Source organism: Lygodium microphyllum, chromosome 22 (assembly GCF_053477565.2).
Source record: "Lygodium microphyllum isolate KBCC chromosome 22, Lygodium_microphyllum_v1.1.10, whole genome shotgun sequence".
Taxonomy (NCBI): domain Eukaryota; kingdom Viridiplantae; phylum Streptophyta; class Polypodiopsida; order Schizaeales; family Lygodiaceae; genus Lygodium; species Lygodium microphyllum.
The window spans coordinates 29,617,775-29,633,916 of NC_141156.1; positions in this window are offsets into that span (position 1 = coordinate 29,617,775).

Sequence of the window (16,142 nt, forward strand, 5' to 3'; positions counted from 1 at the left end):
TTGACGAATGCAAGTCAAGGGATGCCTATGACTAACCCTAATGGGAGGGGGAGCGTGGCTCATAATTTACCTTTACTGCCAGCTCCTCCCACTGTGACTATGCCTATGGAAAGTCAGTTGGCCCCACCAAATGTTGGAGGCCATGTTCCAAATTCTAATGTTGTTCCTATGGGTCAACAACCAATGCCAAATCAGATTGTTAGGCCAATGGAACGAGGGGTCGACAATCGAGACTATGAGTCGAGTGCATCTAATGTCCTTGGCGAAGTTATGGATATGATGAAGCATTATACCGACATGATTTCCGAACAATATCAATAAATAGCTATCGACGTTAATTTCTTGAAGAAGCAACAAAATCTTATAGGGAGTCGACGCCCTGAAGAGGGTGGACCCTCAAGATTCAGTTGTAAGTGGTGTGGTGGACAACATTTCCCTAGAAACTGTCCAAATGTTAAATGTGACATTTGTGGGAAGTCGGGCCACTTAGCTGCTACCTGTTGGAGCAAGATTAGTTCCCTCCAACAAGGGAGTAAACAGCCAGGCCCTGTTAATCATAGAGCCCAAGGAAATAACTTGCAACAGAATGATGCACCCAGACAAATATTGTAGAGGGGAAGAACAACTATAGAAGAGTTGCCACAAGGCAACGAAGTCACCCTTATTGAGGTTGTACGAGTCAATGATGCTGAAACCTCTAACTTAAGAGCCGTGACAAGAGGCCAAAAGGCTAAAGAGGTTGACTAAGATAAGGAAAAACCGGTTGAGGGAAACCCTAAACAAGGGAATAAGGGGACGCAAGTTCAGAATCCTAGCATGGAAGGGGGACCGCTAAGGCCGGTACAAAAAAGTTGACCCTAAGAAGGAGGAGGAAGTGTCAAGAAAGAAGACAAGAGCTAAGAAAGAAGCACCAAAACCGGTCCAAAGACCAAAAGAGAGGATGGTTTGGCGAGAAAAGAGAGCCTTGGCTACTTATCATGATTTTGATTTAGCAAGTTCTCTTTGTGAAGTTAAACCGGACGTAAACCTTGTACAGTTGATCAAATTATCTCCAGGAGTACGTAAGGAATTTAAGAAGATCCTACGTATTGGGTATATTATAGAACCTTTGGGCATAGCAGGAGTAGGGGAAGATTGGTTTGACCATGCTGAAAATAATTGCCCTAGGATTCCAGCTTATGTGGATGGAATATTAGTGGAACATGCCATTGTAGACACTGGATCCTTTGTCAATATCATGAGTTCAGAGTTGATGGAGAGGTTGGGTCTAGGCATCCAAAAAGACAGCTCCACCCTTCTTAGAATGGCTAATGATAGTCTGAGATAACCAGAAGGTTGCATTACTAAGGTCCATGTTACAGTGGCAAGTGTAGAATGCTTCTTGGACTTTAGGGTGATAAGATTTGCAGGACATCCTAGCTATCGAGTTTTGCTAGGTAGGCCTTGGATCTTACAAACAGACTGTCAAGTCGATATACCCGTCGGTCATGTGGTTCTAGGTAGAGGTGCCAATTGAGTAATAGTCGATGCTTACCTTGAGTCTCCTCAAAGTGAGAGAGCTCCTTTATCCTCTACTGAATTAGAGACAGCAGATGATCCATCTGGTAGTGAGACATCATCCAGTGATGAATCTAAAGAGGGGTCCACTACAAAGGATACTTATCAGATAACTCTAAATGAGCCGATAGAGCCACAGGATAGGATAAGAGACGCAGATGTGATTGAGTTAGACCTTGGCACGCCGAATGATTCGCGGCCAATTAAATTAGGTTCCATACTCAGTTCAGCAGAAAGGGAGGACTATGTGTCCTTGATTCAAGAATTACGCAATGTCTTTGCTTAAAGTTATGATGAGCTGAGAGACATTCCTCCCAGCCTGGCTGTTCATACTATTCCTGTAAAAGAAGGCAGTCATCCTGTGCATCAGAAAGTAAGGCGTATGCCTTTTGAACTGAGGGACAGGTTGTTTGAGGAGTTACAAAAGCTAAGGAAAGCTAGTTTGATCTTCCTTGTTCAGCACACAGAATGGTGTTCACCAGTTTTTATCAGCAAGAAGAAAAACAACCAGATCCAACTATGTGTAGATTTTAGAGAGTTGAATAAGAAAACGGTTAAGGATTACTACCCGTTGCCATTTATTGACCAGATTTTGGATCAATTAGCAGGTAGGGAGATATAATCGTTTATGGATTACTTTGTAGGATATAACCAGATGGCAATTGCAGAAGAGGACAAGTTGAAAACGACTTTTATTACTATCTTTGGTACTTTTGTGTACCATGTGATGGCCTTTGGTTTGTGCAATGCACCTGGATCGTGGTAACGAGCAGCAGATAAGACCTTTGGTGACATCTCCCCAGATGAATTGAAAGTATTTATTGATGACCTGGGGGTCGCCACTGTAAGGGAAAGGATGTTGATTATTTTAAGAAAGTGTTTTGAGTGGTGCAGACAATTTTTCATCTCTCTTAACCCACGGAAGTGTGTCTTTGGAGTGCCTTATGGGCTATTGCTAGGCCATGTGGTCAATTCAGTAGGGATAGCAACTGACCCTGAAAAGATCAAGGTCATAGTTGCTATGAGTCCACCACGCACTCCGAAAGAGGTTCACAGCTTTCTGTCATCGATAGGATACTATCCAAGGTTTATAAATGCCTTGGCAGAAAGAACATTGCCATTAACGAACTTATTATCCTTTAGCTGTCTATTTGAATGGAGCAACCCTTGTAAGGTAGCTTTCGAGGATGTGAAATAGGATCTAGTAAAAGCACCCATTTTAAAAGCACCTAAAAGAGGCAAGGTGTTCTATATATTTTCAATAGCCACTATGCATAGTATAAGCTACTGTTTAGCCCAAATCTGGGAGGAAAAGTGGTATCATCCAATAGCTTTTGCTAGTCGAAAATTGGGCATTTCAGGGATTAATTATACCTACATGGAGAAGTAGTGTCTTGGGATGGTCTTTGGGACTAAGAAATTTAGGCACTACATCCTCTATGAACAGGTAGTTTTCTATACGAAAGTGGAAGGGCTTAGATTGCTTATGAACAAGCTGCAACTGCCTGATCATTTCGCAAAGTGGTTAATCACTTTTCAGGAGTTCGATTATGAGATTAAGAGTAAGCCACCAAGATTGCAGGGTATTGTGGAATGCCTTGTGGATTTCGGGGAGGCGAAAGAGACTTTGTGGCTGAAGGAAGTGATATTGAGGGAATGTTTAAAATTGATACAACTTCTATCCCATCTTGGTATGCTGCTATCACGCATTATCTATCAACATGAGAGACTGGAGCTAGTTTATCAAAATCAGAAAAGAGGAAAATCAAACAACAGCCTTTGAAGTTTTCCTTGATCGCAGGAACACTATATCGGCAAGGTGTTGATGATATCTATCGCCGATGTGTGATGCCTGATGAGGTTCCTTTCATCTTGGAAGAGTGCCATGACTCTGCATGTGGAGGGCACTTCGCTGGACAATTGACGGCGCAGAAAGCTTTAAGAGCTAGGTATTGGTGGCCGTCCATCTTCCAAGATTCTTTTAATTATATTAAGGGATGTGATACCTGTCAAAGACATGATAGTAGAGAGAATAGGAAACACCCACTTATGCCTATCATGGCTATCCTTCCATTTGAGAAGTGGGGCATTGATTTTGTGGGTCCTATCACCCCGTCGTCTACTACCCAGAAGAGATACATTATAGTAGCCACTAATTATTTTACAAAATGGTCAGAAGCGTGGGCGACGAGGCAGAACAATGCAAAAGAAACTGCAAGTTTCCTTTTAGAGCAGATTATCTGCCGTTTCGGTCCCCCGAAGGAACTAGTGTCGGACCGTGGAACCCATTTTTTGAACAAAGTGATCAAAAGCTTGATTGAAGCTTGACAAATCAAGCACAATAAAATGACTCCTTATAATCCACAAGCCAATGGGCAAGTTGAATGTACTAATAAGCAGCTTGTGGAGATCTTGCCTAAGATAGTCTCTGAGAAGAAATGGGACTAGGACAGGAAATTGTATGTGGCAGTATGGGCATACAATACCACGTTCAAGCGGCCATACTCCATTTAAATTGGTTTACGAGGAAGAGTGTGTGTTCCCCCTTGAAATTGAGTTGCCAACCATACCGTTTGCAATTAACCATTCTTTGGGAAATGAGGATTCCCTTTTTAAACGTTTCACGACCCTAGCCCACCTGGATGAGCTGAAGTTGCAGAGCTTATTACACCAAGAGGTAGCTAAACGTCGGATGAAGCAATTGCATGACCTTAGAGCGAAGAAATATACATTTAAAAAAGGGCAATTAGGCATGTATTATGATGCGCGTAGGGAGCTGTTTCCAGGGAAGCTGGAACCTAAATGGGATGGTCCCTACAAGATTTTCAGGATAGGGAAGAATAGGTCTACGTCTCTATTAGCTGATCTACAGGGAGTAGAGTTTAAAAATAAGGTTAATCTTAATAAGATCAAACCTTATTATTTCTAAGTATGCTCATATAAAGAAAATGCATTGCAGGTCCATGCTGGGGATGATTTGAGACCTGCAAAAGAGCTTAAAGCCGGTTGATGGAGCGGTTAATCCCTTATTTGGAGCACCCATATCTGGAGCAGAGATACCATCAGGGGAAACTCATCTGGTGAAGCAAACGATACAAAGTGATTGAACAAGAAGACGGAACCTTTGTGTGGGAGATCAAAGTCTTCTACCATCATTGTTTACAACTGTTGACAAGTATCCCTGTTGAGTTCAATGAAGAAGGTGGGATGGAGCCGTTAGTTCATCCTCTCAACATGCTAAACTTTGACTATCATAACTATGAGTAGAGGAGTTTGGATGGCAGGTTGTGTAAACCCATTGTGGACGTACACATTATATTTTGACGGAGCATCCAAGGGCCCTAATAAAAAAGGGAGTCTTAGAGTAGTAATCCGAGATTCTCGACGTAGAGTTACGATGAAGTTAGCTGCTTATCTCGGGGTAGGATTCACTAACAATATGGCGGAGTATAAAGCCTTGATTATGGGACTGCATATTGCCAAACAAGGTGGTATTCAGCGTTGTTAGTAAAAGGGGATTCCCAGTTGATCCTGAATCAACTAGATGGGACATACACAGTGAGGAATCCCATTCTTTGTATGTATCATCGAACTGCTATGACCCTACTTGAGGAGTTTGAGAGTGTGTCTTTTCAGTTGATTCCATGTTACTGGAATCAGTTTGCGGATTCACTGGCAAATCTTACTTATGAAGAAGACCTTTTCTTCAACTGTGGTCCTAGCTTGGATATTGTGATCAATGATGAAACAGGACCCGGTCGCTTGTGGGGAATGTTATCAGAGCATGCAATATATGGTAGACAATGGTTGATATGGGTGATGCAAAGAGTAGCCGAGACCAATCTACCGTTGTTATCCTGGACCCATAGGCTGATTCGATAACATGTTATGTGTACGCCTCTTGCTATATATGCAGGAGGGATGGGTCATAACCTTATGCATTTAGTTTAGGGCTATGAGCCCTGTGTTTTCTTCCTTGGGAAGAAGCCTATTATTGTATATCTGGATTCTTTCAGGGAGGGATGTGTAGGTGCTATTCTATTTTATTTCATTAGGCCAAGAGGGTCAATTTTGTGAGGTGTTACTGTTTTATTTCATTAGGCCAAGAGGGCCGATTAAGTTTTGTAGTGAAGTGCTTTATTTCATTAGGCCAAGAGGGCCAGTTGTCTATTTAGTGTAGGTACGGTTAATGGTTTTTTGTTTTAGTTTTGTGCTAGATAGGTTCGGAAGAAGAGCTTGGAAGGAACCTTTTGTTGCGTGGACGCTTCTCGTGGCCCTATCCCGGTGATATCTCTCCTTTATGAGTACTGTGGTTTTTATGCTATATATGTCTTTGTACTTGTAGGGGTTTTTCTTTTCTTGTTGGGGACCGGCAACCAAGGCACGAAGTTCCAGGTTTAGATTAAGTATGTCTAAAGGGAGGTCTGAGTAGTCGTTGCCTCCTGTAAAGACATTGCCAAACATTGAAAGACTTGTTTTAGACAGTAGTCCTAGTGACCCTGTTCTACTTGCCTGCTAGGCAGCCGTTCTAGGAGTTCTTGTTAGTTGTGAGGCAGTTAGAGAAGCCTGCCAAAGGAAAAATAATGATGATAGAAGGACAGAAACCCTGAATGTCTTACAGGCAATAAATATATACAAAGGTGTGTAAAAAGGGATTCTAACCCCTATCAAAATAGAAAAGAAATGAAATGAAAATTTATAAGCAGTTGATCATCACCTAGCGAAGGCCTGGTAGGTTCCTAGGGACAAATTCGACCCAGGGCCAATGCCTTGTCTTTCTAGGGGTGGCATCTTGCTGGAAAAGAAGAAATTAAGGAAGGTTGGAGCGAAAATAAAAGTGAGCATCACAAAAGGATTAAGTGTCACCTTGCGAGAGCTTGGTAGGTTCTTGGGTACCGAGACAGGACCTGAGGCCGATGCCCTATTCTCCTTGGGTCACTACGCTCAGCTCCCTCCTGTTTACATGCCCTAAGTATGAAATCTAAAAGAAGAAATGTGCTGAAAGAAAATACTTCTTGATCAGGCTATAGGAGTCCTCGCCTAGTAGGAGCTCCTGGTTGTGTTGTCCTTAGTTAGGTAGGTAGTTCAGATCACCACTTAGGGCAACCTCTTTGATAGTTCTTTTTAGTTTGGCCGTGTTGGAGCAGTCGGTTAGTGACTAACTTCGGATCTTCTATCAGATTATACTAGGCCTACTCCTTGTGGATGTCATGCCTTGGTCTTGTTAGGGGGTAGGGTGAGCATTGTGCTGTGTTTCAGTATGTATCTATTTTGTATCAGCTTGATGCTTCCTTTGATTGTTTTGTGCAGATCTATTGTGGGACTCGACGGGCTGAGTCGCCCTATCCCATGGTCGCCAATGAGAGCGGAGTTTTGATGCCGAGAAGTGCTTAAAAATAGCTAAAAATTATGAATATCAAGGGAAAAATATTCAACATCGAAGGCAGTGGCTCCAACTAGGACGATTTTAAGCGTCAACTGCTTTAAAGGTGCCCGAGCAACACTTGTTAATTTTTGATAATTTTTTAGACTAGAGTGCATGTTGTTAGGAGTTACCGGCCAATGCGGGATGTCAAGTTGGATGCGTAGAAATTTACAACACTCGATTTGGACACCGGACGGGGAAATGGCCAGGGAAATGGCCAACCAAATGAGCAAGATGCGAAGGGGTGGACATTAGAGGGGCCAAGTGGACATGACCTTTGGGAGCCAAGGCAACTTATGCCACATGAAATGTGGCATACAATTCGTGGAGAGAGAAGAGGCAACAAGACGTGGAGAAGAACACGCCAAGAATACGCCGAAAAATGCATCCATTTGTTGATGCATCCTTCTGCCTGTGAGCAACCCCCTAGTAATCATGGGGCTTGATTCCCTCCTGTATGCTGATGCTATGTTCGCCCTTCGCTCGTGCAATGATGGCTTGGATGAAGATCTCTGCTTTTAATCTTTCTCTCTCCCCCCTCTCTCTCCCTTAAGGGATTGTTCTTGCGTACAAGAAGACAATGAAGAATGATGGAGGAAAGCTTGTCCGATTGAGACCGGAATGGTTCCGGATGGATGAAGACTTTAAGAGTGCTGTTGTTGAAGATGCTGAGCATTAAATGCATGCTAGAAATCAGCCCCGTAATCAAGACCAAGAAACCAAGACCTGAAAATAAGCGGTAATGCTATTCTTACAAAGAAAAATGATCTTTTTATGCTATTTGCTTTATGAAACCTTGTTCATATGGGATGAAAGTTCATTATGATATTGATTGCTATGAGTTTCAACTATTTACAACCTGAAAATCAGAAAATATAAGGGCTACATGGCTGGAATTAGTGTTAAAATACATGGAAAACACGCGTTTTAAGGATAAAATTGGGTTTTTTGCTATATAAATGAGAAATATGATATGTCACGCCAACTAAATCTGAGTTTTTGCTGTCAATGAACCTAAGGGCCACAGCCCACCATTAACCTTCATTTTTAGTCATTATTTATTTTAAAAAAATAGGGGAAAATACCAAAAATAGAGAAAATGGATTTAGAATTAGGAAAAAATAGGAAACAAGCTGAGAAAAATTAGAAAAAATTATATCTATGTTTGTGCAATGTATAACGATGGCAAAGCACGAGGTTGGCCTTGGTTTGTCCCCGTTTCTATGTTTTTGCGTATTTATTGTTCTTTTAAAAGGGAAAAAATGCATAGAAACACTATCTAACCGATCAATGATACAAAATGCTAAGGGTTGGATGAAGAGGGGCTGAAACGCTGAAAGATAAAGAAAAGATTTGATTTATGCATTACGCTTGGCATATAAAAATAGTTTAAATAAAGAGGATGGCAGCATGAGCATATGGCTCGGTGCCTCCTTTCAACGCAGCAAGCGTTAGTGAAATTCATGGAAAGAATGTTTTGTGCACTATGCACGATGCTGATCTTTCTTTTGTCTGAGCACATAGCCATACATGATTTGCATTAAGCATAATAATTAAAAGGTATCAGAAAAAACCTCCTGGATGCATGGCACCTATCTTCCTTAGGTTGTGACCAACGATGAGTGTGAGAGGATGTCCTAAGCTGTAGGTGAGCCGTTGGGTCCTAAGGGGACATTGTAGTGAGGAATGGTACATCCTGGAATGTAAAATATTGGTACCTTGAGAGGAGTTTGTGCTCGTTTGTATTATATGTTTAGCAGCGCATCAAAGGGCTAATCCCTGCGATGTAGGAAAGGTGGTCGCGATGTTTCTACCGAGAGGTTGCCTCTATGTGTGTGTGACAAGGCATTATGCCTATGTACTTTGGGATCTCCCTCTAAGGAGAAGGGTAGGAAACCGGTGGACTATAAACTACGAATGCATTTAGTGCACCTTTGATAGACACTCCTGGTCTGCGAGGCCGTGAGGGTGTTTGTGTGTCATGAGCATGAGGTCCGGCTAGTGCCATAGCCAGTGCCGGCACATTTTAGGTCCCATCAGATACAAGTGCCACTCCTCGCTCTCATGGACGTTTGACAGATGGTGGCTCAAGTAGTTGTTGTGGAGGTATCGACCTCGGGTAAGTTACTATGTATACAAATGTGCATCATGTGAGTTTAAAATAAGAGAATATTAGAAAAGATAGTCTTATAGATATACATTCACATAAGGAAAAAATTTAAAATGCATAAATTTATTCATAAAAAGAGTATCTATATTCCATATTGTATTTTTTACATAAGGGTATTATTAATTCATAAAACTAGCCAGGATTTTCTTACCAAAAAGGGTCCTCGAATAATGCCTTCCACTTACCAAGAGTCATAATCTGACATTTTCCTCGGATTAACAAGGACCATAGCCACCCTTCACAGAAGTTACAGCGTGAACGAGACTTATGAGCCATATTAATCACTCGTATTAATGTGTATAGTTTGGATGGTCCAAAAATATTAGATTTTTGGGCAAAAAAATACTATATTTTAGATATTATCTTAAAAAGATAGAACTGAAAGTCATTTAAAAGAAAAGATAAGTGATGTTTTAGTTAGTTTTGGAGATTTTATAAAAATAAAAAATAAAGAAAATTGAATGGCAAAATCGCACACGCCACGATCGCAGTCTACATGCAGTAGACAGCACTTCGAATAGAGAAAAAAAGAAGTGAACTGAGAGCTTTCTAAGCAAGTGTCTTGAAGTTTTTCCCCCCTTTTGGAGCCAATGCAACCATCAGATTTATGATCTGAGCATCAGATCATTGAGTCTTCCAAGAGCCCCTCCACTCTTGTTCTCAGTCTTATCCCCTCCTCTCTCATTCATTATAAATATGAGGCATGGGGAGACACAAGGGAGCATAAGGAGACCCCGAGAGGCTGCAAGAGAGAGGTAGAGAGAAGGATACCCCTCCAAGAGATTGTGAGAGAGAGCTTGAAAGAGAGAGAGAGAGAGAGAGAGAGAGAGAGAGAGAGAGAGAGAGAGAGAGAGAGAGAGAGAGAGAGGAGTCACCCCGAGAGGCTGCAAGGAAGAGAGTTAGCTCAATTCCCTCTATTTCAATCCTTGACTTACCCATTTTCTCTTATGCTCTCCCATCTCGAATCTATTCGGCCTCCTTAATCTCTTAAGTCTACTTGCCAATTGTAAGAAGCTCGGAATAGTTAGAATGCTAATAATATGCCATGTCACATAGACACTGGTATATAAGGAGAGAAGTTGTAATTTTTCATATCTTTTGACAAATCAATACATTTACAATCTTTCTCTCCCTTCTTGCTCTAAGCTTCCATGGCTTCTTCATCTTTCCTGTCTTTCTCTCTCCAATTCTAGTCTTTCTCTCTCCTCGTCACTCTTATTCTCTCTCTTCCTGCAGTCTTTCTCTCTCCTCTACAATCTTTCACTCTCCTCTTTCTCTCTCCCTGGTTCTCTCTCTGACAAGTGGTATCAGAGCTTCAGTCTTTGATCCATTATTTTCTTCCATTTTCACTCCTATTTTCCTATTTCAAAACCAATTTCAGACAAAAATGGTACAAGACAGTGACTAGTGGAGTGCTGCAGGACAACTACAGTTAGCAAATGACTACATCTGGAGATATCCAAGGTCAGATATGGCGGGTAAAGGCTTAAATGGCTGGACGTCATCAAATTTCATGCAAAAATGGAGGTAACTAGGGTAAAGGATGGTTAACCGGGCTTAGTTAGAGGCTAAACTATAGTTACTTTTCAAAAGAGAGCTTCTCTTCTCTCTCCTTCAAGCTTTTGGCTGAAGCTTTCATGGTGGATGTCAATAACCTCTTCAAATATCTCTCTCTATGCTGAACATCTCACTGCCAAAGCATGGGGCAAAGGTTCTTTGTTGCCTAAGCTTCATGAGGAGCACCATACTTGATGTTTGCTGCTGCTGATGATCAGCCCAGGAACAGCCCGAAAAATGCACCGAAAAATGCGCTGAATTCCCTGCTCTCTACTCCCTGCTCAGCCTGCTCCACATCCTCAGTCATTGATCTCAGCTCTTAAAGGACTCATCAAGCACTTGATTGGCAACAATCTTCAGCCTCTGAAGCATCCTGATCAGTCATTCTCTTGCTCAAACCCTAATACATAGCAGGGCAGCCATAGCCACAGACATGGAAGCTCAAATTTCTCAAAATTTTGGACTTCCCCGACCTTCAAGGCTTCTCTAAAGCTGAATACAAGCTGGATAGACTTCAAGATTGAAGACATTGAAGAGATTTTAGCCCGTTCATGTCAATGAAGCTCAAATGGAAGGATTATTTTGGGGCTTTTCATTAAGGAGCTTGAATCTTTGAGGTTCAAGTGTTCAAGCAAGGCTGGAGTATTGATTCTTCAAGGATTTCATTATATTGAAGCATGTATGGACTGATTTCATGGAGATTTCAAGCTTTATGATGGATTTATGATGGATTATGAAGAGCTTTTGCATCAACGGGGTTGAAGCTGACATCCATCATAATTTTCAAGCTTAATGGAGGTATCTTCTTTTTACTAATCTCTGAAATCTCTCAATAATCCTATTGCTAATGGCCTTCCACTTGTTGATGAGAGGTTATTGATCAATTAATTCACTGGATTGATCAATAGATCAGAGAATAGTATTAATTTTCTTCAATCTCAGCCTATTTCATTGAATTCCTTTTGATTCAAACCATTACTCATCATAGGTATCATTTGATCAGCTTGATGCATAACCTTGATTTGTTTTGTTGAAATTTTTCTCACCCAAGCTGAAATATTGTAAAAGGGTAAGTACTAGCAATCAGTGAGTCACTGAATTGCATAGGTAAACCCTTCTCCCATCTCAAGTTCTTTTATCTCAATCAATTGCATCTCATGAAAGGCTGAATGGATATTTTTCAATTGCATATCATGCTGATTGCTTAGCACACTAGCCTCTACCATGTTGATATTCCCACCGAGGAAAAAGGTGGATGCCGGGGGAGATAGTGGGACAAAAGAGAGGTGACCCTCCCTCACTATCGAAGATCCCGAAGGGGTGCAACCAACCGACCCGGGGGGAACTTTGCCCACCTCCCGGTGATTCGGAGCCCGTGTAGGGAGCCTGTCCTGCCGTTTTATCCCTCACACAGGTACAGCGAGTGGAGGATTGAAGATTGAAGACTTTCCAACAACTCAAGTACCTACTGGACTAAAACAGGGTAAAACAGGGAATTTTCAGGTCACCCACAGGGTATTTACAGGTGGATACAGGTACACCCTTCATTACTGAAGCACAGGTGTAGGTACTACAGGGTACCCACAGGTCCTATATACCCCTTTGTAGGGTTTGGTAGCCATTTGAGGTTACTCTCTTGCATTACAGGGTCAAAACAGGGCACTTACAGGTCTAAATAGGGTGCAGGACTGGACAGTTCAGACTCTGAAATTTAGTTACAGAATTTTATATCCTAAACCTGTTATAGCGTGCTATAGCTCATCTCGAAGAGGGCATTGTTAGCTTCGATTCGCACAAAAAAGTTTTGCAATCGAAGTTTTCTAGCCAAAGTTATAGCTGTTTTACTGACAGGGGGTATTGCAGGACTGCACTAGTATGGCAGGACATAAAGGCAAAAATAAGGTCCAGGAGGACTATGCACAGCAAATCAGGGATTCCATGATGGATAGCGCACTTTAAGAGAACCATGAAGAGCCTCAACAACAAGGAGAAATCAGTATACTCACTGATGCCTTGTGTGCCCATGAATTGAGACATAGGGAACGACATGAGGCCATCTTGTCAAGAATGGAGCAGATGGTTCAATCTACTGATCAGACCAAGGCTTCTATTGATAAGTTTGTAGAATCCAACGAACAACTCATGGCACAAATTGCAAAATTTATACAGTTGCAAATGGCATCAAAGGAAATTAATGAGAAAGCTGGTTCAAACAGTGGCCCTTCAGTCCCACTTCAGCCATCTAACCAGAATGGTCATGGAAATGGGATCATTGGAAGAAGAGGCATTCCAAATAGTCAATATGAAGTAGGAGAAGCTTCACAAAGGCATGATGACTATTTGGGCAGTTTGAATGGAGCTAATACTCAAGCTTTTGGACTGCATACTCAGAATACTAGGGGTGCTTTACCAACAGGAAGATTACATGGTAATTCTCAGCCACCTGTTGGAAGATTTCAGTCCCAATATGGAGGTTCTGTACTTGGAAATCCTGATCAGCCAGTTTTGGGACAGCAACCCTTCCATGATAGAGAATTCAAGGACAAAATTGTTTTATCCAAATTCAATGGCCAGTCATCTGCACCATCAGAATTAGAGGAATGGACCTCTAAGATGGAGTCCTATTTTGACATATTTCCTAAAACTGATGATATGAAGATACATTTTGCCTCCTTGCACTTAGAAGGATTTGCCCACACTTGGTGGAGGTATATCAAGAAAGAGAATGTACTTATTGAGAATTGGGAAGCTTTCAAGGCACTTATGGCTGAAGTCTTTGTTTCGCCTCTTAAAAAAGAGAAGCTAGCACGAAGATGGTATGGTTTGGAACAAAGGGGCCTAAGTGTAAGAGAATATACAAACCAATTCCTCAACTTGACCATGTATGTGGAAAGCATCAGTGATGAGGCCAAGTTACATAAGTTTATGTATGGTTTAGAACCATCCTTGTCAGCTGATGTTATGGCGCAAAATCCTACTTCACTTTTCAAGGCTATTGAGCTTGCAGAGCGCTATGGAAGAAAGTATAGGAAAGAGTCTTCATTTCAGCCAAATTATAGACAGCCAAGGACTGTTTTTAAGCAAGGGCAAGTTGGTAACATTTATGGCAGCAATCATGTGCCTAGTGGGAACTTAAGGGTACCAACTTATCCTCCATTTAATGCTTCTAGGCTTCAAAGCAATTTCAGGACAGCAAACAGTCCAAAGGTTGAATTTAAGCAGGGTGATAACAAGCCTAAGTCCACTTCAGCCATTACAAATTCCAAATCTATTCCCATGGATCTTTACAAGGAAAGAAAGGATAAGGGCTTATGCTTCAAATGTGGAGAAAAGTATACTCCTGACCATGCTTCAAAGTGTGTATATAAGAATGTCAAGCCAAAGCTTTAGAGTATGCTAGTCTTTGAGGACTTTGAAGATGACATAAATGAGGCTAATGCAGTGATAGATAATGCTGAAAATGAAGATTTTGAGGATGATGGTGGACAGGAGTACTTTTATGATCCATCTGATTCTTTTCCTTTTGATCCAGGCGGAGATGTTCCATTTGATCCTGGTGGATTTTGTAATGAGTTGCCTGTTGCCACTAATTGTTCTATCTCTATGGATGCTTAGACGGGATCTAAGAACCCTAATACACTTCGTATGAAGGGAAGCATATGTGGAAAGCCAGTGTTCATCCTGATAGATAGTGGCAGTACCCACAGTTTTGTCAATAAATCCATTATGTACAAGTTGAATTGTATTCCCACTGACTTACAGCAGCCCATTAGAGTACAAGTGGCTAATGGTGAAGAGGAAATCAGCACTCAGATTTGTCCACAGGTTTCTTTGCAGATGGCTGAAAATTTTGAAGTCAAAGTAAACCTGATCACTTTGAAAATGGGACCCATAGATATTGTACTTGGTTGTGATTGGTTGATGACCTTAGGCAGGATTACTATGGATTTCTCGCAGTTATATATGGAGTTTTTCTCCAATGGACAGCTCATCCGTTTACAGAGAATCCCTAGTAGATCTGATTTTCAGCTTATCACCATTCAACAACTCAAGAAAGAGTACAAGAAGTGCTCACAGATATTTGTTTTGCATTTGAACAAAGAAATATAGGATCGGCCCAATAATTCAACAAACCATCCAGCCTTGACAGCTCTTCTTGAGGAGTATAGAGATTTATTTGAAGTACCTACTTCATTGCATCCTAAGAGAGAGGTGGATCACCCCATTGATTTGGAACCCAACTCAAAGACAATCAATAAGCCACCTTACAGACTATCAAAATGTGAACGGGAGGAAGTAGCCAAGCAAATCAAAGAGCTTCTTGAAATGGGATTCATTGAACCAAGTTCTTCACCTTATGCATCCCCAGTCCTGTTAGTCAAAAAGAAAGATGGATCTTTCAGAATGTGCATTGACTACAGGGATCTCAATAAGATAACAGTGAAGAACAGGTATCCTATACCCAGGATAGATGATTTGCTTGATGAGCTTAAGGGGGCTCGATTCTTCACGAAGATTGATTTGAGATCAAGGTATCATCAGATTCGCATGAGAGAGGGTGATGAAGTCAAGACTGCTTTTAGGACTGATCGTGGGCTCTACCATTACTTGGTGATGCCATTCGGCCTTACAAACGCTCCAGCTACCTTTCAAAGCCTGATGAATAAGATTCTGCAACCTTTCCTCTTTCAGTTTGTCCTGGTGTTCTTTGACGACATTTTGATCTATAGCAAGAATTTACAGGATCATTTGTCGCATATGAGGAAGGTTTTTGATGTGTTGAGACATCATAGGCTTTTTGCTAAGGAGAAGAAGTGTTCTTTCATGCAGACTGAAGTGGAATACTTGGGACATATAGTTAGTGAAAAAGGAATACATGCTGATCCCAAGAAGGTGCAATGCATAAAAGATTGGCAACGCCTACTACTACTACCTCTCTTAGAGGATTTCTTGGTCTATCTTCATTCTATCGCAGATTTATAAAGCATTATGCGGCAATTGCAGCCCCTTTAACTGACAGGTTGAAGAAAGAGGCTTTCTTTTGGGATGCTCTTACAGATAGCAGCTTCAACCAGTTAAAGGAATTACTTACCTCTGCTCCTATTCTTGTATGCCCGGATTTCTCTAAAGAGTTTACTATACAGTGTGATGCTAGTGGCCGTGGCATTGGGGCTATTTTGCTTCAGGAGCATGGAGTAATTGCATTTGAAAGCCGTAAGCTTACAGATAAGGAGATGGCCATGAATGTTTATGATCAGGAAATGTTGGCTATCATGCATGCAATCAAGAAGTGGCACCATTACTTATATGGCAGCCGGTTCAGAGTACATAGTGATCATCGGGTACTCAAGTATTTCCTTACTCAGTCAAATCTCACTCCAAAGCAACGACGATGGGTAGCAACATTACAAAATTATGACTTTGACATCACTC